General features: G+C 38.6%; 1 protein-coding gene and 1 long non-coding RNA gene across 4 annotated transcripts in view; one reads left to right on the top strand and one right to left on the bottom strand.

Annotated features, from left to right (window-relative positions):
- BMPR1A (bone morphogenetic protein receptor type 1A) overlaps positions 1–20449 on the bottom strand; it is a 175402-nt gene extending 154953 nt beyond the window's left edge. For all 3 annotated transcript variants that reach the window (XM_045196188.3, XM_024561298.4, XM_024561299.4), the window contains exon 1: positions 20138–20449. The gene's annotated coding sequence lies outside the window, so the exon portion shown is untranslated. The remainder of the gene's footprint in view (positions 1–20137) is intronic.
- On the top strand, positions 18783–23614 carry LOC123479801 (uncharacterized). Its single transcript, XR_006655550.2, has 3 exons — positions 18783–19762; positions 20839–20962; positions 23330–23614. It is a non-coding gene; the product is annotated as an uncharacterized lncRNA (long non-coding RNA).
- The last annotated feature ends 875 nt before the right edge of the window (positions 23615–24489 follow it).

Raw genomic sequence — 24489 nt, 5'->3', positions numbered from 1 at the left:
TTATGTGAATAATGGCTAAAAATGAAAACTTCATAAATTCAAAATCTCCTATACTAATAAAATATAGCTAATACCTTTTACTGAGTGCTTTTTATTTTATTTAATATTTCCAAAGTTTGATAAACCCCAACAACACCATCAAAATTAAGGAATAAGCCCTGACCGGTGTGGCTCAGTTGGTTGGGTGTTGTGCCACAGAGCAAAAGGTCACCAGTTTGATTCCTAGTCAGTGCACATGCCTGGGTTGTGGTTTGGTCCCTGGTTGCAGCCTATATGAGAGGCAACCAATCAGAGCTTCTCTCTCACATTCACATTTCTCTCCCTCTCTTTTTTCTCTTCCTTCCCCTCTCTAAAAATATATAGAATATTTTTTAAAACAATTAAGAAATATGATATTTTCCTTAATGTCCAAACAAAAAGGTTATCAGCTTATAAATTTGGAAGTTAGAATTAAATAAAATATGCCTAGTGCTAAAATTATATGAAGCAGAATTATAATACATTTGGAGACAGAACTATTAAGATCAAGTGATCCTGTACAGCAGCAAGTCCTTCAAATAATGTCATTTCATTCAAGGTACTATCATTATAAAGTTGATGAGATGTCATAAGAAACCTGTATTAATTTTGTTAACCAGTGCCACCCCCATAAATTCAATTAAAAGGGGGGAAAACAACTCTTGTTTATATCATTTAGCCCATGGTAAATGGTTATATGTCATTTTGCTTAAAATTGCAGAACCTATCAACAACACATAGTAAGAACTATATAATATTCTAATAATTTTATATAGAGAGAAGAATGAGGTCTGGTGTCAGAGGTTTTAGCAGGAACTTAAGCTGGTATTTATGTAACTTTAATAAATGTCTAAAATTGGTAAAACATGAAAAAGGTTATTTTTCTCCAGTTTATACCCACAACTATGGTTGGTCCAATTTCCCTTTTCTACCTCTAAATGACATCTAGAACAATTCCTATGGCTTTCCAGTAGCTTTTAGTTATTAGTTCAGTCCAACTTACTACTATATAAAAGTTTAATCTTTAATCTTACAATCATTCCCTTCCTCTCAAACCTCAAGCTTGGCCCATCATCCAAGAAAGGAGTGGTCTGACTGGGAGGGGAGTGAGAATAAAATGTCTCAGCATCTGAGCACTTTTGTAGTCCTCTGTGGTTGTCTCCACTTCTCTAATACTGACTATACTATCTGTATCACACACAGGTAGCCAAATGATGGCTTTTTTCCAGGGGTGAGAAACACATTTCCCTGCTTAAAGATCTGCTCCAGCTCAACTGCTTCTCACTAACTACTTTTGCTTCCTTCTCCAGCAGAGCCAACCCTGTCAAGAGGGCTAAAACCTGGTTACCCTTCTGCATTACCCATCTGAACAGAAATTCAAAACAAATACAAGTGGTTCCACTGCCGCCCCCTCTGTCCATATTGAGATTTCTCTCCAATTTTCTTTCTCCCTTGCTCAGATAAGCACAGATAAACTGATCAGCTGCATAATGACCATCATCTAGGTTGAAATGTTCCACTGCATTTTTTTGCTAGTAGTCCTAACTTTCAGGACTGATTCTCTTGACCTCCCCACACTAAGCTTCTACGGAAAGGCCACTCCAAGGGAAGAAGGGAGCAAGAACTACAGTGCTCATCAAAGACAAAGTGGTGGCACTGTGCACAATTTCCCTCCTCTCCATCTTCTGGATGGTTTCTGTCACATCTTAATAAGCCCTGGGGAAGACTTGGCCCACTAAGTGTTTGGGCTTTCTTTAGAATATGAAGTCTTGACTTCACTTTATACTTAACTGAGGTCCTAGCCCCATTCTCAGATAACTAGGAAAAGTCTGATTCTACTGACTTTTTGCTCTTAACTTGTTTGACCTTGGTGGATTTAGCCTTAGATTCTTGAGGTACAAATACAAAGGAAGGAAAGCAACAAAAACTTCTATGTCAATTTTCCAGTACTACTGGAATACAGAAGTACTTTGCAAATTCAAATGTTAATATGAACAAAAATAACACTTTCAGAAGATATAGGGATTAGACCTACTTTTCAAGGACCCTATTTATGCAACCATTCAAATATACTTTTGAAGATAAAAGTGACCTCAACTTCTCTCACACAAATATTCACCTTTGTTAACCCTTAAGCATTCCTATATGGCAAAGACAGTGTTCAGTGCTCAACTGCACTCATTCATTTAGTCTTTACAGTAACCCTATGAGAGAAGACTATTACTATCCTCATTGAATGTATGAGGAAATAAGTCTTAGAAAGATTAATTACTTTGGTGAAAGGTCACAAACCTAATAAACAATAACTAATAAAAAGTACAAAATACAATAAATATATAAATGTATAACTCAACATATAAAGAATTCAAGGTTTAATCAACCTTTTAAGTTATTTGAAATCCAGGTAAGAGAAATCACAGTAATTATATAAACATTCCTTTGTCCTTTAAAGGTATCAGCACCTTCTTTGTATAAAGAGTTTACTAACTCTTTTCTGTTGTTTCTTCTCAGTCTGTCACAAACCACAAACTATCTTTTATGCAAATTAATAAGATGGAAAGAACAGAAACAACGAGTAACTTTAGGAAGAATAAAGGCTTAGTCAATACAATCAGAATAATTATGCCACTGAACAAAATAGCATAAGTATAGGAATATATTCAGAGAGAAGGGGGTGTCTCTCTAATAGTATATTTTACCGCATTTTTTGGACTGTAAGATGCACTTTTCTTCAGCAAAATTTGGGAGGAAAGTGGGGGTATGTCTTATAGTCCGAATGTAGCTTACCTGGCTTGCAGGAGTGGGGGCTGGCGGTGGAGCGGGTTTTTTCCCCTATTTTCCTCCTCTAAAACCTATGTGCGTCTTATAGTCCAAAAAATATAGTACTTCATTTAACAAAGTTCAAATTTTGAGAAACACATTTTGAAAAATGTAGCTTAAAGAAATTTGACTTATGCCCTTCATATTTAAAATACAATACTTAAATTTGTTTTTAGACAGGGAAACTTCACTTGTTTGTTATCCCTTATCCTAACAGCCAGAAACAAACAATCTAGCTATTGTCAGGGAGGCAAAACTTCTCCCCTACCCTCTTAGATTCTTAATCTGGGGGGCCTGAAAATTAAACTGACAAAAGATAGACTAGCAAGAGAAAACACAGAGTTTACAGAAAAATGTGACTCAAGAAGGCAGTTAGAATTTGGGACTTATATACCATTTTAACGGAGAAAGGGAGGGAAAGAAGGGCAGTTTTAGGAAAGCACCTTTTAGGAAAGATAAATGGATCCCTAAGTGAATAGATGGAAAATATGATCCTTTTGTGACAATGCTAATTTAGATGTGGCACCCACTTTTCCTCTCTTCACTCTACTAATGAGAGTTGAATTTCCCTGGTCTCAAAACTCTGGGGAGCAAATTTATGACAACTGATTCTGAGAGGCACTGCTTTTAGGCAGATATGTTAGTCCAGGGGGAAAAAAGTCTATTCTCAATTACCTTCAGTTGAAAATAATTTTTATGCCACAGGGGAATGTATTCTATACCCCTTCACCACCAACACATACAGATATCTGATGATACTCTTTACAAAGCACTGAATTAGCTGACAAAATATTTTAAGGCAAAATTCAGCCATCAAAGAGCTTATAAAGACTTCCAGCCAAGATGGAGGCATAGGTAGACACACTGTACCTCCTCAGACAACCAAAAGAAGGACTAACAACAATTTAAAAACAAAAAACAACCAGAACTGACAGAAAATCGAACTGTATGGAAGTCCGACAATCAAGGAGATAAAGAAGAAACATTCATCCAGACAGGTAGGAGGGGCGAGAGGGGCAGCTGGGCAGAGAGAACTCCCAGCAAGGTGGTGCCTGGCAGACCCGGCCAGGTGGCAGATTGTGGACTTGGGGGGGCGGGGAGTGGGTGCAAAGTTGCAGCTGCCCAGGGAGGCAGCAGCTGGTGGACCAGGTGACAGACTGCGCAACCCAGGGCTCCAGTGTGGGGAAATAAAGCCTCAAACAACTGATTGAAAACACCCGTGGGGGTTGAGGCAGCAGGAGAAACTCCAGCCTCACAGGAGAGTTCGTCAGCTCTCCTAGAATGTACATAAACCTACCCACTTGGGAAGCAGCACCAGAAGGGCCCAATTTGATTGTGGGTAGTAGAGGGAGTGACTGAAAACTGGAAGAGAGTGGAGCAAGCACCATTGCTCCCTATCGGACCCCTCCCCCACATACAGCATCACAGCGCAACCACCAGCGTTACCCAGCTCTGGTGGACACCTAAGGCCCCGCCCCTTTATGTAACAGGTGCACCAAAACAAAAAAAATGGCCCAAATGAAAGAACAGATCAAAGCTCCAGAAAAAATACAACTAAGTGACAAAGAGATAGCCAACCTATCAGATGCACAGTTCAAAACACTGGTAATCAGGATACTCACAGAACTGGTTGAATTTGGTCACAAATTAGATGAAAAAATGAAGGCTATGCCAAGAGAAACAAAGGAAAGTGTATAGGGAACCAATAGCGATGAGAAGGAAACTGGAACTCAAATCAATGCTGTGGACTAGAAGGAAGAAAGAAACATCCAGCCAGAAAAGAATGAAGAAACAAGAATTCAAAAAAATGAGGAGAGGCTTAGGAACATCCAGGACATCTTTAAACATTCCAACATCCAAATTATAGGGGTACCAGAAGGAGAAGAGGAAGAACAAAAAATTGAAAACTTATCTGAACAAATAATGAAGGAGAACTTCCCCAGTCTGGCAAAGGAAATAGACTTCCAGGAAGTCCAGGAAGCTCAGAGAGTCCCAAAGAAGCTGGACCCAAGGAGGAACACACCAAGGCACATCATAATTGCATTACCCAAGATGAAACAGAAGGAGAGAATCTTAGAAGCAGGGAGAAAAAAGGACACAGTTACCTACAAAGGAGTTCCCATAAGACTGTCATCTGATTTCTCAAGAGACCTTACAGGCAAAAAGGGGCTGGAAAGAAACATTCCAAGTCATGAAAGGCAAGGACCTACATCCAAGATGATTCTGTCCAGCAAAGCTATCATTTAGAATGAAAGGGCAGATAAAGTGCTTCCCAGATAAGGTCAAGTCAAAGGAGTTCATCATCTCCAAGCCCTTATTATATGAAATGTTAAAGCGATTTATCTAAAAAAAAAAGAGGATAAAAAATTTAACAGTAAAAATAACAACAAACTCCCAGTTATTAACAACCACACCTAAAACAAAAACAAAAGCAAACTAAGCAAACACCTAGAACAGAAACAGAACCACAGAAATGGAGATCACAGGGAGGGTTATCAACAGAGAGTGGGAGGGGGAGAGGGGGGAAAGGTACAGAGAATAAGGAGCATAAATGGTAGGTAGAAAATAGACAGGGGGAGGGTAAGAATAGTGTAGTAAATGTAGAAGCCAAAGAACTTATATGTATGACCCATGGACATGAACTACAAGGGGGGAATGTGGGAGGTAGGGGGTGTGCAGGATGGAGTGGAGTGAAGGGGGGGAAATGGGACAACTGTAATAGCATAATCAATAAAATATATTTTTAAAAAAGAGCTTATAAAGCAAATTGAGAGTATAAGGTAATTGAAACTTCTAATTTTTTTGTTTTTTAATATTCTTTTAACAGCAAGGAAATTTTCATATACCATGAACAAAAATAGAAAACAAATGACAAATTTTAAAATATGCAACTTGCTGCCGTAGCCAGTGTGGCTCGGTTGGTTGAAGACCAAATGGTTGCGGGTTCAATCCCCAGTTGGGGCGCATATGAGAAGGAAACCAATCAATGTATCTTTCTTTCTCACATCAATGTGTCTGTCTGTCTGTCTCTCTCCGTCACCGCCCCCCCCCACCTCTAAAAACCAATGAAAAATACATGTCCTTGGGTGAGGATTAAAACAAATTTTTTAAAATGCAACATGCCAAAGAAAGAGTTAATTAGAAAAATGAGCAAAGAACAGAGAAATACAGAGAGCCAACAAACATATAAAACCCTGCTCAACCTTACTCAGAATCAAAGAACACAGATTAAAACTATAAAACTGTTTTTTCGGCTGGCAGACTGGCAAAGATTAGAACAGACTGATGTTACTATGTGTTGGTGAGCTGGGACAGAACACACTAAAACACTGTTGCTTGGAATGTGAATAGTTGCAAAGATTTTTCAAAGCAGTCTGGTACCATATCAAATCTTCATGGCTTCTCTTACAGTAAATGTATGTCTAAGAATTCATCCTGCCCTGGCTGGTGTGGCTCAGTGGACTGAATACTGGCCTGCGAACTGAAAGGTCACTATTCAATTCCCAGTCAGGGCACATGCCTGGGTCACAGGTCAGGTCCACATTTGGGTATGTGAGGGAAGCAACCAATTGATGTTATCTCTCACACAATGATGTTTCTCTCCCTCTTTTTCTTCCTCCCATCCCCTCTCTCTAAAAAAATAAGGAAAGAAAATCTTTAAAAAAATTAAGAATTCATCCTATAAAATAAAAATAGTCTCACAGAATATGTATATGTACCACAGTACTGTTTGTAATTCAAAAAATAAAAGCGATTTAAATATTCATCAACAGGGGATTGGTAAATAAAATTAAAGCATATTCATAAAACAGAATACTACTTGGCTACTAAAAAGAATGAGGAAAATGACATTTATTGACATAAAAAGTTGGCCTGTATATTCAGTGAAAACAAAGTTAAAGAAAAGGATGCATAGTATGGCCCCATTTTTGGAAAGGGCAAGAGGTTGTAAGAAAGAAGAAAGGAAAACCATGGAAAAGAAAACTTATACTTATCTCTACACTTCTGTTATAATCTGTGGGGGTTGGGGAAGGGTTACACAATAGAAAAGAAAGATTATACTTATCTCCACACTTTTAAATGTTATAATCTGTGGGGGTTGGAGAAGGGTTACAGAAAGACTTTCACTTTCTACTCCATATATGTATTGCTTGAAGTTTCACCGACAAATATGTGTGACTTCTGTAAACAGAAGAAACAGAACAAGGTTCTATGGTAATATACAGTTAGGGAAACTATTTGGAGCCTCATTAGATTACAACCTGATAAGCCTTATAGTAAAAAAATCTAATACATTAATAGATGGTACAAGACACACCAAAATACTGCCCAAATGAAAGATGCAACAGAGCTACCATATTCTGCCATGTATAATGTGCTCCCATGTATAATGCACACCCACATTTTTGTGCACATTATACACAGGATTATTATACCACCATACTCATGGTATGTAATTATTATGCCCATGTATAATGTGCATCCTTATTTTTCCCTCAAAAATTTAGACAGAAAAAGTGTGCATTATACACAGCAAAATACGGTAATTTTCAGACTTGGATCACTGTGGAAGACTTCCTAGAAGACATAGGATTTACACTATATTCAAGCAGTTTGATAAGCAAATAGAATAGGGGTAAGGAAAGTCCAAAGGCAGCACTATCCAATGTAATGCATGATTTTAAAGTTTTTAGCAGCTACATCAAAAAGGCAAAAACAGCCCGGGCTGGTGTAGCTCAGTGGGTTGAACACAGGCCTGTGAACCAAAGGGTCCTCAGTTTGATTCCCAGTCTAGGGCACATGCCTGGGTTGCTGGCTAGGTCCCCAGTGGGGGGCACCCAAGAGGCAACCACACATTGATTTCTCTCTCCCTTTCTTTCTCCTTCCCTTCCCCTCTCTCTAAAAATAAATAAATAAAAATCTTAAAAAACAATCAGGTGAAATTAATTTTAATAATGTATTTATTTAACCCAACATATTCAAAACTGTATCATCTCAATATATAATAGTATTTTTAAAGCACAGAGATATTTTATATATATATATATTTTTTTTTAACTTCAAAATCTGATGGGTGGTTATTCAGACTAGCCACATTTCAAATGTTCACCAGCCACATGTGATATTGGCTACTATCAGAGACAGTAACAGTTCTAAGGATTCTGAACTGAAACCCAGAATTGGGTATTTACGTAATATAGGATATTGCAAGAGTAGTAGTAAGTGAATGATGCAGAAAGGCAGACTTGGCCCAAGCAGAAGGCCAGTCTGAGATAATTCGAATTTAATATTGGAAGAAACAAGAGAAAAATATTTAACAAGTAGGGATGATGATTAAAGCACTATTCCAGAAGATTAACTTGTTTTTCTTTACTCAAATATACATATAAATTCAACATGCAGTTTTTTCCCCCCACCATTTTGACTGCATGAAAGATTACTGAACTGGATATATTTAAGAAACTTCTAAATAGTTGCAGTTAAAATATTATTATTTCATGACCATTTTAAGATTCTAAGAACTTCAGAATTTAACAGCCTTTACTTTGACACTTCCTATCAGGAGCCCCTTTTAGCCAGAAATCTAAAATATTTTTAATTAAATACAAATTTAAGACACTCAAGACCTTATACTCTTGAAATACTTTACAGGTACCAAAAAAATTGAATGCTAATAAGAAAACTACCTACGAATTTCAATATACATAAAAGTCTCCTCTAGATTTCTTAACTTCAAAATTGAGAGCTATAAAACTTCGAATAATTTACCTAAACACTAAGGGAAAAAAATTAGTACCCGAAAAAGGATAAGAAAACATTGACATAAGCCACACCCTTCATTATTTACAGTGACTGAAAAGGCAGGAAGGGTGACTTTCAACCAAATGTCAGAAATCCTGTGATATCATTAGGACCAAAAGCATTATACTGTAAGAAACCTGCAATTTCAGCAACTAACTACTCTGCATTAAAGTCATGGATCTTGCTTTCTTTTTTCTTTTTTTCCTTTCTTTAGCAGAAAATGATCTTGAAGTTCACCAACTCCCTTTCACTTTTTAAGATAAGGAAATGGAGATCCTGAAGATTTAAAGTAATAACCAAGACTTCACAGCTACCAATGGTAGTTAGTTTATAAAAAACCAGAAGCCAAAACTTAACTCTTCTGCTGTTTCTTTATAATTTTTCATCTTTACCAAATTATCCACAACAGATATATTGCTTTGTAACTTTAAAAAAGGCAAAAAAAAAAAGGCTTACTTTTAAAAACTACTGAATAGTTCCAGAAACATTCTCCCTCCCCTTTCTAGTCTATAGGCCACTTTCTCAGGAAAGTCTTCCACAAGCACTTTTACCCTGAACAGCTCAGGTTCTATAACACACTCTTATAAGCTTCCTGTACTTCCCTTTTGTAGATCTTAATATAACTATAATTAGATAATTATTTGTAACATTATTTAATGTTTATCTTCTCTACGTAGGTCTTAAATTGATGTTTCTCAGGGTTATTCTAGGCTCTCTGCATATGTCCAAAATATAATCATGAAATGATACACAAAATTGCCATACTTGTCAACAAATGACATTTAAAAAAGTTTAAGAACAACCCTGGCCAGGAGGCTCAGTTGCTTAGAACATCATCCCATACACCAAAAGGTTGTGGGTTCAATCCCCAGTCAGGGCACAAACCAAGGTTGCAGGTTGGATCCCTGGTGCGGGTGTGTATTAGAGGCAACTGACCAATCTCTCTCTCTCCCTCCCTCCCTCCCTCCCTCCCTCTCTCTCTCTCTCCCCCCCCTCTCTTTCTCTCTCTCTCTCTCTCTCTCTCTCTCACACACACACACACACACACACACCAATAAAAAAACATCCTCGAGTGAGGATTAACAACAACAAAAAAGGTGAGGAACCAAAATACTTGTATGTGGTTTGGTTTACCAGCTCCCATGGTTCTAGGAAGGCTATCCATGCCCCCAAAACATCTGAACACTTAGATCCAGCCATGTGTATTTCTAGGCTTTTCAAAAACAGTAAGGGGGAGCATTTTTCCCCTTTAAGCTAATTTGAGTTGAATTTGTCACTTGAAAGTAAAATTCACTTAAGAGAGCCACCCAATTCCCACTGTTGGAATGAATGTACAAGCTATATTGTAATCACTCCCAAACATTTACCTCCAACCAAACTTCTGTCAAACTCCAGACCCATATACAAGGGGGATGACCCCCCCGCAAAAAATGGAATCATCTTCTAGAGGGTGGGCCCCTTGCACTACAGGCTTCCCTTGCTAGGTAAGTGTTATAGGAACCCATCTGTATCAGTGTGCCAGCTGGCATTGTTGTGAGGTGCTGTGATCTGCTTCAGTAAAGTTTATTTGAAGGCTCTTTCAACAGTTTGCCCATTTCATGATGGGTGATTTACAAATTCACCTGCCCACACCACGCTGAGTATTCAGCAGTTTTTGACCAAAAATAGCAAGACCCCCAATACCACATCTTCCCTATTCATCTGATCTTGCCCCAAACAACATTTTTTGTTCCCCCTCCAAGAAAAAAGTTCTTAAAGGGAAATGTTTTGTCAATGTAGAAGAGATGGAACAAAAAAACAGCAGAAACACTAAAATGCATCAAAATCAAAGAGTTCCAAAACTTTTTGAGCAATGGAAAAAATATCTCAATAGGTGTATTGCATCAAATGGAGAGTACTTTGAAGGTTACCAAAGTTTAAACATGTAAGAATAAATACACAATTTTTATAAATAAACTCTGGGTTTTTTGGGTCCCCCCCTCATATGCGATTACCAAGTGGAAACCTCTATGTGGTTGCTGCAGATGCACCTCAAACTCCATGTGATAAAACCTCTATTTTATACTCCATTAACCAGTTTTCCCTCCACATTTTTTCATCTCAATCAACACACATCTACTCTACCAGGTTTTGGAGTCAGAAACCTGGGAGTCATTCTTGCCAATACCATTCCTTCTCTCACCCATAACTAATTACCAAGTCCTGTCCATTCTAGGCTTTAATTATCTGCCACCATCTTAGTCTGGTCTGGGATGGAACAGTCTTCCTACAAAGTTTCAATAACTTCAGTATTCCTTTCTTCAAACTGATTCTCCACTGTATAACTAATCTCTGTAAACTGTAGATCTGATTTTATCCCTGCATTTGACATACTCCTATCCTACTTCTTGTTTTTTAATTAATCCTCACCCAAGAATATGTTCACTGATTTTGACACAGACAGACATCAAAGTAAGAGAGAAATCAATAGGCTGCCTCCTGTACACCCCTACAACCTAGGAACGTGTCCTGATGGGGAATCCAACCCACAGCCCTCTGGTATACTGGACAACACTCCACCAACTGAGCCACCCATCCAGGGTTCTATCCTACTTCTTAAGTCAACAGCAATTATATACAGCTAGAGCAATAGCCTAGCTCCAATGTTTCTGATGTTATTAGTAGTATTAAAAAATTATATAAGAATAACAATGTCCACCATGTCACAGTAGCTCAGATTCACTGGTTCTTAATAAAAGATACCAAAGAGTAATTTCCTTTATCCAATATCTTCCTTAGTTCTCCACATGAACTTGGTTGAGGGACCCACTAGGCCCACCCTGAGTTGGATTGTACTCACTAATCATCTCATATCCCTAAGCCCCTACTCTAATCAGTGTTCTCTTCCAAAAATACCACTGGGATCTCCAAGCACATCATGTTGTTCTATTTTTAAAGAATTGACTGCCTTTAAAATACTAGCTACAAAAATCGATATACATTATAACTATGATTTAGTAAAATATCTAAACAACCCTGGCAAGTGTGGCTCACTTGGTTGGGTGTCCTCCCACAAATCAAAACATAGCAGGTTCAATTCCCAGTCAGAGCACATGCCCGGATTGCAGGCTTGGTCCCCAGTCAGGGTGGGGTCCTCCACCAAAATTAGAAAATCGATGTTTCTCTCTCTCTCTTTCTCCCTTCCTTTCTCTCTAAAATCAAAACCCATGTCCTCAGGTGAGAATAAAAAAAAAATACCCAAACATTTACAATATTTTTGATGATTGTTAATGACAGTATGTAAATACTGGATATTGTCTTTAAAATAAGTCATAAAATTGACTATCACAACTCTCCCACGATTCCCCCTTTACATAACATAATCTGTACCATTTTGTGAAAATTACTAGCTCTTAAAAGAATCTGTGAGTTCCAAAAATGAACAAAAGAAATTATCAAAAGAATTTGCTCACTCTCACCACTTATTCAACATAGATCTGGAAGTCCTAGCCAGAGCAACCAGGCAAGAAAATGAAATAAAAAGGCATCCAAATTGGGAAGGAAGAAGTAAAAGTGTTAGTTTTTTTCAGATGACATGAATCTGTATACAGAAAAACCTAAAGACTCCATAAAAAAAACTATTAGAAAAAATAAACAAGTACAGTAAACACTAAACAAAGTTGCAAGATACACAACCAATGGACAATAATCCACTGCTTTCCTATACACTAACAATGAAACTTCAGAAATAGAAATGAAAAAAAAAATCTTTTTGCAATTACAACAAAAAGAATGAAATACCCAGGAATAAACTTAAAGGATGGTAAAGGACCTATGTGCTGGAAACCACAAAGCATTGTTAAAAGGATTGAGAAAGATACAATGAAATGGAAAGATATTCTGTGTTTATGGACTAGAAGAATCAACAGTTAAAATGTCCATATTACCCAAAGCAATAGACATCAAAATCCTCATCAAAATCCCAATGTCATTTTTTTAAAGAAACAGAAAAAAAAAAACATTTGTATAGAACAACAAAAGACCCCAAATAGCCAAACCAATAATGGGAAAAAAGAACGAAGTCAGAGGTAGACTTCACTGCCAGACTTCTAATTATACTATAGCACTACAATAATCAAAACGACAAGGTACTGGCAGAAAAACATACACATAAACCAATGCAACAGAATTGAGAACCCAGAAATAAAACCACATGTAGTATATGGACAAATAATTTTTGACAAAGGAGCCAAAAACACACAATGGATAAATAGCCTCTACAATAAATGATACTGGGGAAATTGGAAAACCACATGCAAAAGAATGAAACTAGATTACAGTTTGTCCTCATGTACAAAAATTAATTCAAAATGGATCAAAGACCTAAATACAAGATCTGAAAGAATAAATTACATAGAAGAAAACGTAAGTACTACACTTATGCACCTTGATCATAGAGAACGTTTTATGAACTTGACCCCAAAGATAAGGGAAGTAAAGGCAAAAATGGGACTACATTAAACTAAAAAGTTTCTGCAGAGCAAAAGAAACATACAACAAAACCAGAAGGCAACCAACCAAATGGGAGATATTTGCAAACAGCTCTGAAAAGGAATTAAGATCCAAAATAGATAAAAGAACTCATATAACTCAACACCAAACCATCCAAGTAAAAAATGGAGAGAGAACCTGAACAGACACCTCTCCCAAGAAGACATACAATGAAAAAATGTTCAACTTCACTAGTTATTAGGGAAATGCAAATCAAAACTTACTGTACAGTAAGATGCCACTTCACACATATTAGAATGGCTATTATCAACAAGACAGGTAATAACAAGTGTTGCAGAGATTGTAGAGAAAAAGGAACCCTCATTCACTGCTGGTGGGAATGTAAAATAGTAGAGCCACTATGGACAATAGTATAGAGGTTTATCAAAAATTAAAAATAGTTACCATATGACCCGGCAATCCCTCTCCTGGTTATCTACCAAAAAAACTCCAAAATATGTATTTGCAAAGATATACGCACTCTACCTATGTCCACTGCAGCATTATTTACCGTGGCCAAGACATCAGACAACCAAACTGTCCTTCAACAGAAGACTGGATAAAGAAGATGCAGTACATACATACTATGGGATACTAATCAGCCATAAGGAAAGATGAAATACTGACATTTATGACAACATGGATGGACACTGAGGATATTATGCTAAGCGAAATAAATCAGAAAAAACCAAGAACCACATGATTTCACTCATATGTGGGATATAAAACTGAAACTCATAGACACAGACAACAGTATGGCAGTTAGTTACCATAGGGAAGGAGTCGGGGGACAGTGAAGGGCAAAGGGGGCTACTCTACGGTGACAGAAGATATGACTTTGGGTGGTGGGAACACAATGTAATATACAGATCACGTATCATAGAAATGTACACTTAAAAGCTGTATGATCCTATTAATCAAATGTCACCCCAATAAATTTGATTTTTAAAAATTAAGGAGAAAAATACTGAAAGCTGGGAGTCAAAATGCTTTGCAACCAGACTGTTGTGGGAGACCCCATTCAAAAATAAATATTTCTTTTTATAGCCTGAAACAATTTACATGTTAAAGAGGTTTAACAAGCATTCTCTTTTAAAAAAAATAACTTTTCATTACAATAATAAAGCTGTAAGCAACTCCCACTAATGTGTGGTTTAAATTCTTCCCAATATCTACACTAAAGGAATGATAGTTTTGATAAATGAGAACCCCTTTTCATTAATTCTAAGGTGCATAAATTTTTTCATATTTTAGCATCTCTGAAATAAGGGTGCATCTTCAATCAATGACTTCTTAAAGTTAACCAGAAGCATATTTTCTTTATAAGCGTATTTTCTCTATAAAATTATGGTGCATTTTAAATTGATGTAATTCAATGCAACTCAACATTTAATCTTTTAAGTACTAACGAGTTGAACTGACTTGGTCAATATGAACCCTAGAGGTATCAAGAAATCATTCTAAAAGCATAAACATGCCTGGGCCAGTGTGGATCATCTGTTTGGGCATTGTCCCGCAGACCACAAGGTCACTGGTTCGATCCCTTGTAAAGGCACATGCCTGGATTGCAGGTTCAGCCCAAGTTGGGGCACAAATGGAAGGCAGTCAGTCAATGTTTCTCTCTCACATCAATGTTTCTTTCTCTCCCTCTCTTTCTCCCTCCCTTCCCCCCTCTCTAAAATAAAAATAAAATTAAAAAAATAAAAGCATAAACACTAATAAAAGGTGGAAAAGGGAAAAAGAACACTTTCTACTCCAAAATTTAGCCTGAGCTGAAACCCATTTTCCTCTCTCCATAATTTCCTGCTCCCAAGATCCAAAACTCAGATCAGTACTACTGTAACTCATGTCCACTGCTAGGCTAGACAGGGGCCTTTCTCCATTCATTTATTTTAATATGCAACAAAGTCAGTTACAGACCCAGGCTGTAGTCTAATCACAGAACTAGTATTTGTATAAAAATTGTTATGAAAGACTAAATGACTCACAGAACTGTACACTTAACTTTGTGTGCCTATTATTGTATATAAATTATACATCAATATAATTGATCTTTTAAAAAAGACAAATGAGTAAATGCAGTAAGAAAATATTAGATAACGGGGGGGGTGCAGGGAGGAGGGAGGTAAAGGGGAGAAATTGTGAAAACTATAATAGCATAATCAATAAAATATACTTAAAAATTTTTTAATTAGAAAAAGAAAATATTCGATAAAAAAACTCCATTCCTTAAAAATATCTTCTTCCTTCAGAAGGGATTCCATTCAGAAAAAAAATGAGGAAGCCTTCAGAGAGAGATGAAATGGATTTACTTGTTTATTTATAAATATTTATTTTAGTTTTCTCATCATTTTATTTTATGTAGCCTTTGAATTGTGGATTTTTTTTACCTTATTACATTAAGTATAGATGATATATAATATCCTATTATTTTCCAGTGTACATCATAGTACTACCATATTTATATACATTACAAAATGATCCTCACAATAGATCTAATTACCATCTGTCTGCATGCAAAGTTATTACATTATGAATTGCAGATTTTTTTCGAAGTAAGAGATGCACGGGGTTAAATATCAGCATTCTGAAGGACCATAAGAAAATTAACCAACTTATGACCTATCTCCACTGAAGTGACACTAACTAGTGATAGCCACTTTCACCAATTTTGTTTTAATACCTCTATAAATAAGATGACTAAACTTCTATTTCAAGAATCACATAATTTAGATATCAACTATTTACTTCTTATTTTGATTTTTACACTTTTATCACATACAGAGATGGAATTTGAAATGGAACTTGAAAAATGGGTAGGACTTAGACATATGACAATTGGCCCCCTATGCAGTCCAAGTAGAGGGAACAGTACAGCCACTGCAGGAGCTGGGGGGTGGGGGGGAAGAACATGTCCAGGAAGCAAGGATAGTGGGATAAGAATAAGGTAAATCTGAGGCAAATCCCATGGAAAGGACTTTGTTTGATAGAAGACCCTGGAAACCTCTGAGTAAATTAGTGACAAGAACTGAGCTTCAAGATTAATTTGGGCAGAAAAGCATAAGATAACCCAGATAAAGGTGGCACTGAAAGCAAGATCATATGTCCACATGAGATGAGAACCTGATTCAGCTAGAAATAGATACAGATAGACAGAAAAGGGAAATTATCAAATATATGAATATATAATACTGTATGCAAATATATATCAAATCAAAAAATTTAAGGAAAAAGACCTGTAAAAAACAAATAACACTAGATTTAAAAACTCAATAAATAAACTTGTAGGTTAAACACTAATATTCACACAAGAAATAGAAAACCTACACAGAACAGCTAAGCAAATCAAAATGGAACCCAAAGTTGTCTTCACAAAAAAAGAAATTGAAGTCTGAATGGTCTTATAGGTGAGGTCTGCCAAACTCTCCAGTAAAAAAAGATGACCCCAGTCTAAATTGCTCCTGAAAAGAGAAAAGGAAAACCTGTCCAACTTGTTTCATAAGTCTATTAGAACCTTGAAACCAACATGTATTACGAACTGTACCAGTCCTGGCCTCGTGGCTCCACTGGCTGAAGAGGCATCCCATACACCAAAAAGTTGCAGGTTCAATTCATTGGGCACATATTGAAGGCAACCAATTGCTATTTCTCTCACATCAATTTTCCTCTCTCTCTCTCTCCCCCTCCCCTCCCTCCCTCCTTCCCTCTCTCTCTCTCTCTCTCTCTCAAATCAAAAAACATAGAAAGGACTTTAAAAAAAAAACTGTACCATAGTTAGCAGGAAAAGAGAAAAGTGGCAATTCCATTAAAGGAGAACCCATAGATGGTGGCTATAGACAAGACATGATGGAATATGAAAGGGCTGGGTTTGGAATGACATCAACAGAAATAAACACCAGGGAAACAAGTTTGGTAAGGAAGAGTTCAGTTTGAACCAGAACAACCAGATAAAGACGTGCATAGAACAGTTGGATATACAGAGATTCAAGTGTAGAAGAGAAATAAAGAACAGAGATTTGAGAATTACTCAGACAGAAGGATCTACACAATAATGTCAAAGGACTAAAGAAATATGCAAGTGATCTGATAGGTGAAACTTGGAGAATACACATTAATCAGGAAGAAGGAAAAACAGAAAGCAGAAAAGGGGCAATAAGAAACAAAGTACTATGTCAAAAAAGCCCTCCTATCATCTAGTTAATTCTTACTCATCCTTCAGAACTGTGTGGGCTTCAAAGTAACATTTCTTCAGGAGACCTTCTCAGATTCTCCCAGCATCACCAGCACCAGGTCAGGTTCTCTAAAATTTTAAACTCTTACGATACTCTGCACTTGAATTACAATCATATCACATTTAATTATAAAAGTCATTCTTTTTTAATTTTTATTTATTGATTGGAGAGAGGAAGAGGGGAGAGAAAAACACTGATTGCTTGTTCCACTTATTTATGCATTCATTGGTTGATTCTTGTGTGTCCCCCGATAGGGATCAAACCTGAAATCTTGGCATATGGGGACAATGCTCTAGCCAACTGAGCTACAGACCAGGGCTTAGAATTCATTCTTCAATATAGGTTTCCCCCACTAGACTAAGCTCCATGAGGGTAAGGGCCATACCTGTTATTGCAGCCTATTATCTTGCATGGTGTGTTAGAATATAGTATTTGTTGAATGAAATGGAGAGATGAACAAAAGCCAAGAAAAGGCATTTCAAAATGCTACAGGAAGCTCAAGGATTTGACTCAGCAAAATGCCTTAAATGTGTTTATTAGGTTATAGCAGACCTTTGTGAAGGTGAAATTCTGATAACAATGGGTTACGAAGTGAAGAGATGGCCAGGAAGTAAAGGTAGGAAGAGTAGACTATGCTTGGCAATCTCTATAGATAAGACTATGAAGGAATGAATTTAATTTTACTTCAATATTTTTCTATTTTACAATTATTCTTTAATGAACACATATTGCTTTTATATGGGCAATTTTTTAAAATATTCATATATCTGAAAAGAAAAAGGAATAACAAGACAGCTTGAGGGAGTGATGGACTCCGGGGAAGGTTTTTTGAAAACTGAGGTCATCTTTTTTTTTAACCTTTTTTAATCTTTCAATTACAACTGACATTCGATATTACATAAGAGTTTCAGATGTACAGCACAGTGGTCAGACATTTAAATAACTTAAGAAGTGATCCCCGGATAATTCTACTATCTACATGACACCACTGTTACTACATATGTTATTGACTATATTTCCGATGCTGTATTCTACATCTCCGTTACTAGTTTTTAACTGCCAATTTGTACTTCTTAATTGTAAATTATGGGAATCTTAAGCACACTTGTCCTTTTAAGAACCCTAAGACAAAAGAGAGGACAACTTACACTCCATGAAGTAGGAAAGAAAAGAAAAATGAAACAAGGTGTTAATAGAAAGAACTTCCACCAAGATGGAAGGAAAGAAGATGAAAGGAGGAATCCAATCAGTTCTGAAAGGAGTTCCCATTGGATGCCTCAAACTTTTCAGTAAAGGGTTTGGAGAAGTGAAGAAAGTAGAAAATGTTTGAAATGAGCTCCACAGAGAATGTGCAAGGGGGCGGGGGGGGGGGGGGTGCAAAACAGGAATAGAATACTGGTTCTATTAAAAGGGCATTCTAAATTTCAGTCAGACTTTTGGAAACTCAACCTATTTCTAGCTCAGAACTGCCTGTATTTTAGCTTTAAGTTTAAATATTTAAATCTGTCCACAAACTTTTTATTTCAGAAACTGAAAACAGTGATAGGCATTAAGTTACATTCTACTGTTACTTTAATTAAGAACTGAACAACTCTTACAAGAAAAAAGTTTTCAACTCAAGGAACAAAATAGAGATCATTTCAACTCTAACTGAAAAGTGCTCTGAAATGTGGTTGCAGAAAGAGGTTTTTGGTTGTTTTTAACTCATCCTTACGCCTCACTTTAACAGCTCGTGAATAGTATTTTTTTTTAAATCCTGGATTCAAATCACAGCTCACCTAGACAAGTTATTTAACCTCTTTACGTCTCGGTTTTCTTGAGTGAAAAATGAGGAATACAATAACCAGTGTTATCTTAAGGATTAAATGACATTACGAAGGTTAATCTGCCGAGTTCGTACTATACATTCAGAACAGTTTGCTGACTGTTTAAAAGAGAAAACCTGCAACACTCTGACCGAAGTAAAACCATCCAAGAACCAAGTCACAAAACGCAAGACCCTAGCACATTATTTTCTTTCCTGACGCAAGCTATCTTTTTTTTCCTTGCCAAACCTTCCCACTACGAGTCTGGAAAAAGAAAAAAAGCGTGACATTCGATCCAGCAGAAAGTTTTCTGAAACTAAAGTGCAGAATCACAACAGACATGGCAGCGGAGGCAGCACGAGACAACAGGTGAACCTCCGAGAAACCTGGCACCTTCCCGCGGACGAGTACTTTTGAGGGAGGGCTTGCAACTCCTTCGGGCGCTACCACCCCATGAAACACACATTTTCTTTTCTTCCTTTTTCGCGGGGGCTGTGGGGGAAGAAGCCTACAGAGACAAATCGCGAATATCAACCTCGCAGCTTCTGCACGAAGGTGAGCGCTTTCCCATTTAAGGATTCAAGAAGCGTCCTTTGAAGCGGCTTTCTCCCCACACCGCCTCCCCAAACTCCGCCTGAAACCCGGGAAACAAAAGAGGGGCCGAGCGGTTGCCAGGGCCCAACGCTGGGCGTCCAGGGGGCTGGGGTCGGCGACGGCCTCGGGCTCGGGCCCGGGGTGAGGGTACCGAACGGCGGGGCCCTGTAACCCGCGGCCTGATATAGCCGAGACGGCGGGGACACCGCGGGACCACCAGGCCGGGGCGCCCCCCTTTCGGGCCTCCCACACGCGCCCAGCTCCCTCCGAAACTTCGCCGGGAGTCCGCGCCGGCCTCCCGGCGCGCACACGCATTCTCCAGACGAGTCAACTCACCCAGACTCTGGGGAACTCATCCTCCAGCCCTCAGCGCGAAGCGGGGTGGGCGCGGCGAACCGCCGGGACGCGACCGGGGCCCGGTTCGGCCTCTGCCCTTGGCGTGCAGCGGCTCTGGCCCGGTTGACTCTCGAACGGCCGTAAGATCCTCGTCTCGGCCGGACAGACGCGCCGGAGCCGAAGCCGCCGTCCTCCCTTTTCCCTCCTCCCTGGTCCTTCGCCGAGCTCCAACAGGCGGATTCCAATCTCAGCAGCAGCAGCCGCCGCCAACACTTGCACCGTGGGGTGTTCGGGGGGGGGCGGGGGGAGCAGCTAGTGGGGGCTGCTGGGGCACAGGGCTTGGGGGGGAGGGGCAGGCCTCCGCGAGACTCGGCGCTGCGCGCGCGCACTGGGAGAACGCCGGACCCGCCCCGCCCCGCCCCGGACGCGAAAGAAGCCGAGCGTGCGGCGAAAGCGCCCGAAGGGTCCAGGGGGCCTGGCGCCCCGTTGCCGGGGACGAGGCCCCGCCGCCGGCAAGGGGGCGCCGGGCTGCTGTTAGGGGAAGGAGGGGCTTCCCTTCCACGCGGCCCCGCGGGCCTGACTTCACCAAGCAACATCATTGCCGCTGTGGCTGGACGGCTGGTCTCCGGTAGCCGCGTCGAGCAGACGCCTCTGGCGTGCTGCGCGCTGGCCGGACCCCCTCGAACGTTCTTTCCTGGCAGGTCCTTCGAGTGGACACCTCCGATAAACTAATACTCCCCGGGAGCGCCAGTAGGTCCGCTGGTGCCATAAGCCTGACTGCTCAGAATCCACACATCGCGGCGTGGAGGCCAAGAATAGAGAAATGTAGGCACACTATTCATTATTCTCACCGCTCCCCGGCTTTTCTTTCTGGTCTCTTTACCAAGGTGCAGAGGTACAGGTAGGACCCACTTCAACTGAGTTGCAGAAGTATTTACGCGTAGGGCCGGGAGTTCCGAGGGCGGAGCCGCCGGGGCCCTGTGATCTGTGAGCCGTAAATTCCAAAGGCCTAAGATGAGTGGAGTTAACCCAACATAACTGAAGTCAGTGCACTATAAATATTGCTCTCTTCTCCAGCTTTGGCTCACTCTAGTGACCTTGTGTACCCTCCAGAGTTTCATTCCCATTTGGAAAATGTAAATAATCATCCCTATTTCTTTTCTTCCATTTCCCTTCATTCTTTGTGGAAAATGCTGTTAAAATTATTCGATGCCCTGTAAGCGAAGAAAGAATATAGGCCTCTTTTTAACACCAGATGTGGCCTTAACCTTTGGTAAATATTTTAACGAATGTATCACGTTAAGCCTCCTTAGAAAAGATACTTTTTCTTAAAGGACCCTTTGTATATTGTGAAATCACTTTTTAAACTATGGGTAAAAAGAAAGAGGGAAGGAAAAGAATGTGTCAGGCACTAATATTTGTTTTTATACACGTTATTCCTAAAAAAAAGTTTAGATTCTAGAATAGTTCCTTATATTCTTGTTTAAATGTCTAAATTCCCTTACATTCTTGTTGAAAGATTTTTTTAGACCATCTTTTATTCTGCCTCTCTTTTCTCCTCTTACCCAACTTTGCCTTTAATTAACTCAGATACCCTCCATAATTACAAACTCTTTTTCAATTCTGTTTACTCTAATTTTTTTTGTCTGAATCCTAGCTGTCTCAGGTTTGATAGTCGTGGGTTACAGTATCTTGCTATGTGTGAAGAATGTATGATACAGTGAGTTTCTTTACATCAACTAAAATTTGTCACTTCAAATCTTCTACATAACCACACCAGTTTAATTTTAGGGAAAAGGCTGGACCTTTTGCTCGAGGAAATTCAGCTGGATTGACCAAAGAACTTGTTGATCTATGATGAACACTGTGTCGTGACACATAAAACTATCACAAGTGTGTTAACATACCCTTTATATGCTAATTCGATTTTCAAACATATGAATCAGTCTATAAAATAGGCAAGAATCTCAGGTTGGAACTTTAGTTTTTACTCTATGAAATTACCTTGTTCATTTTGTTACTTGTTTATAGTCTCATCTGAGTTTCTGTGCCCCACTAGAATGTAAATTCCATGAGAGCAAAAACCTTGCCAATCTTGTTCTCAACTGTTTCCTCAAAGCCTAGTTCCTGGCATAACAAGTGCTCAGTATTTGTTAATTAATGAGAGCGATAAGGATAAAATTGCCTCTAAGCATTTCTGAAACTTGTCATCAAGATCTAGTTTTAGAGGGTGGCATGAACTATGTTAAAAGGGGTGAGGGTGAATCAAGGAAACTATGGATTACATATTCTTCAGTGAAACAAGGATTTCTGCTTTCATGGAAGGCAGTAATTCAATAGATTAAACCAAGTTAATCCATCCAAAGTCATTTACCTCATAAAGACTTTATGAGGCAAAGGTGGGTATGGAGATAAGTTAGAGCCCAGTGAAGGGATGCCCTTGACAAGATAATGCTTGAGGTTGGTTTCATGCCTAGTATTAAATACGACAAAAGCATTGTGAAGAGTAGAGAAACAGGTACGTTTTTTCAGCATGGACACTATTATGTCATTTTGTTGGTTAACAGTACCCAGTCATGGTTTAGAAGGACCAAGTAGAAGGCCAAGTAGAGAAAAGTTTAAAAATCTAAATTTGTTCTTTTCTTTATAATGGTATATTTTACTTTCCCTGTTATTTTTACTTCTACATAACTTCTGGCTTTTCCCATTTCCATTTTCATTTCTCTTTGCTTCAAAGCACTTGTTCACTTTGATTAAAAGATAGTTTACTGAGGCTCTTGCTGCAAAGTAGACATCACTTGATCCTACCTAGTCCATGGTATCTATATCCCTCTTCTCCTTACTCTTAGTAAAACCCTTTATCATAAAACCCAATCCTTTCCGCATCCTCTGGCAGGAAGAATTTTCAGAGCTCCAGACTCCTGCTGCCTTTTCAACTTACTTGGAGAGCCCTAATCCTCTCTAAGTGACTTACAGCCCTTTACTTGTGCTCGAAGCCCTAGCCCATTAACCTGTATGGAACTTGGTTTTCTCTGCCTATTGTCTTGATTCTGCTCTCTGGAGTCTGCCCCAGCCTTGCAACACAGACTTTGCTGTGTACTAATAGATACCCCTTTCCCCTAGTGGGAACCCTTACTTGCTTTCAGCTCTTCATTCCTAATTTTTCTGCATCCATTTCCTATCCAACTATAGGTCCTCCTTTCCCCCATTGCCTGATGCTTACTGATTTCGGGAACTACCACCTGTTGTTTGCTCTCTGCTGTCTGGCTATCAAGCACTGCCTAGAGGGCTGGAGTTCCTCCCACGGAACACCTGGAGCAAGACTTCCCCACCCCAGCTGCCACTCAGCCCATGAGAAATCTTCTCCATCTTGTACAGTTCACCACCCTCACCACTCTGCCTTTCTCTCTCCTGAGAGCAGGTTTATGACTTATTTCATATTACTTATTTTTTTAACCAAATAAAAATAAAAAAGTGTAACAGATGTGTATTTATGTATATGGTTTTATTTATTCATATACATTATATTTATACATATATGTATATGTGTAAGCAATGCATATATGATTCTACTTTCTACTTCAAAACACAAATTCAATTCTTGAATTCCATTGGGACTAATAGTCCAGAAGTAATTTGAAATGTTGAGCTTCTAGGTTTTTGACATACAATCTTAGTAATTCACAATCCTTGAATAGCCACAATATGAATGTTAACCACAAAAGCAGAGACAGTACAGTTTAACTGCATATAAACACATAAAACAGACAAAAGTGAATAACTTATGATTCAGTCATATAAAATTTAGAAGAAATACTACCATCAAGTCACATGTTTGGGTTATGTTACAAATAAAAATTAACTCTCTTGACAGCTGCTTATGCTGAAAATGTGTGATGACAAAAAGAATTGAATTTTAAATGTTTTACACGTTTTTATCTTTAGAAGAGTGAAACTAAACAATCAGAAAAATCTCAACAGTGCAGTAGAATGATTTTAGATCTATCCCGGAAGTTGAACAATAGTGCTTGTTGCTGATGGGGCCATCAGGAAAAGCCAGTTGTGGGTTTCTTTCTGGTACAATTAATTGCTTCCGCTGTATATAAAATTGAAAGAATTGGGTGCTTTAGTGCGGAAAAAGGATATCCTGCTACACTGCTCCTATTTCCTCACAAGGGCTATTATTGAGCCTTTTGCCATTAATTCACATGCATTGGATTACCCTGTGATGAAAGGCCAAGAGGCTTTTCATTTTTATAGTCTTTTATCTCCTATTTAGTTGGACCTCTCTGGAGATACCTGCTCTTTTCCTAAGACTGGTTAATTGCTAGGATGTCAGAACGTAGGTAATG

Source organism: Desmodus rotundus, chromosome 4, assembly GCF_022682495.2.
Source record: "Desmodus rotundus isolate HL8 chromosome 4, HLdesRot8A.1, whole genome shotgun sequence".
NCBI classification, from domain to species: Eukaryota; Metazoa; Chordata; class Mammalia; order Chiroptera; family Phyllostomidae; genus Desmodus; species Desmodus rotundus.
This window is presented reverse-complemented; position numbering and strand designations above follow the sequence as displayed.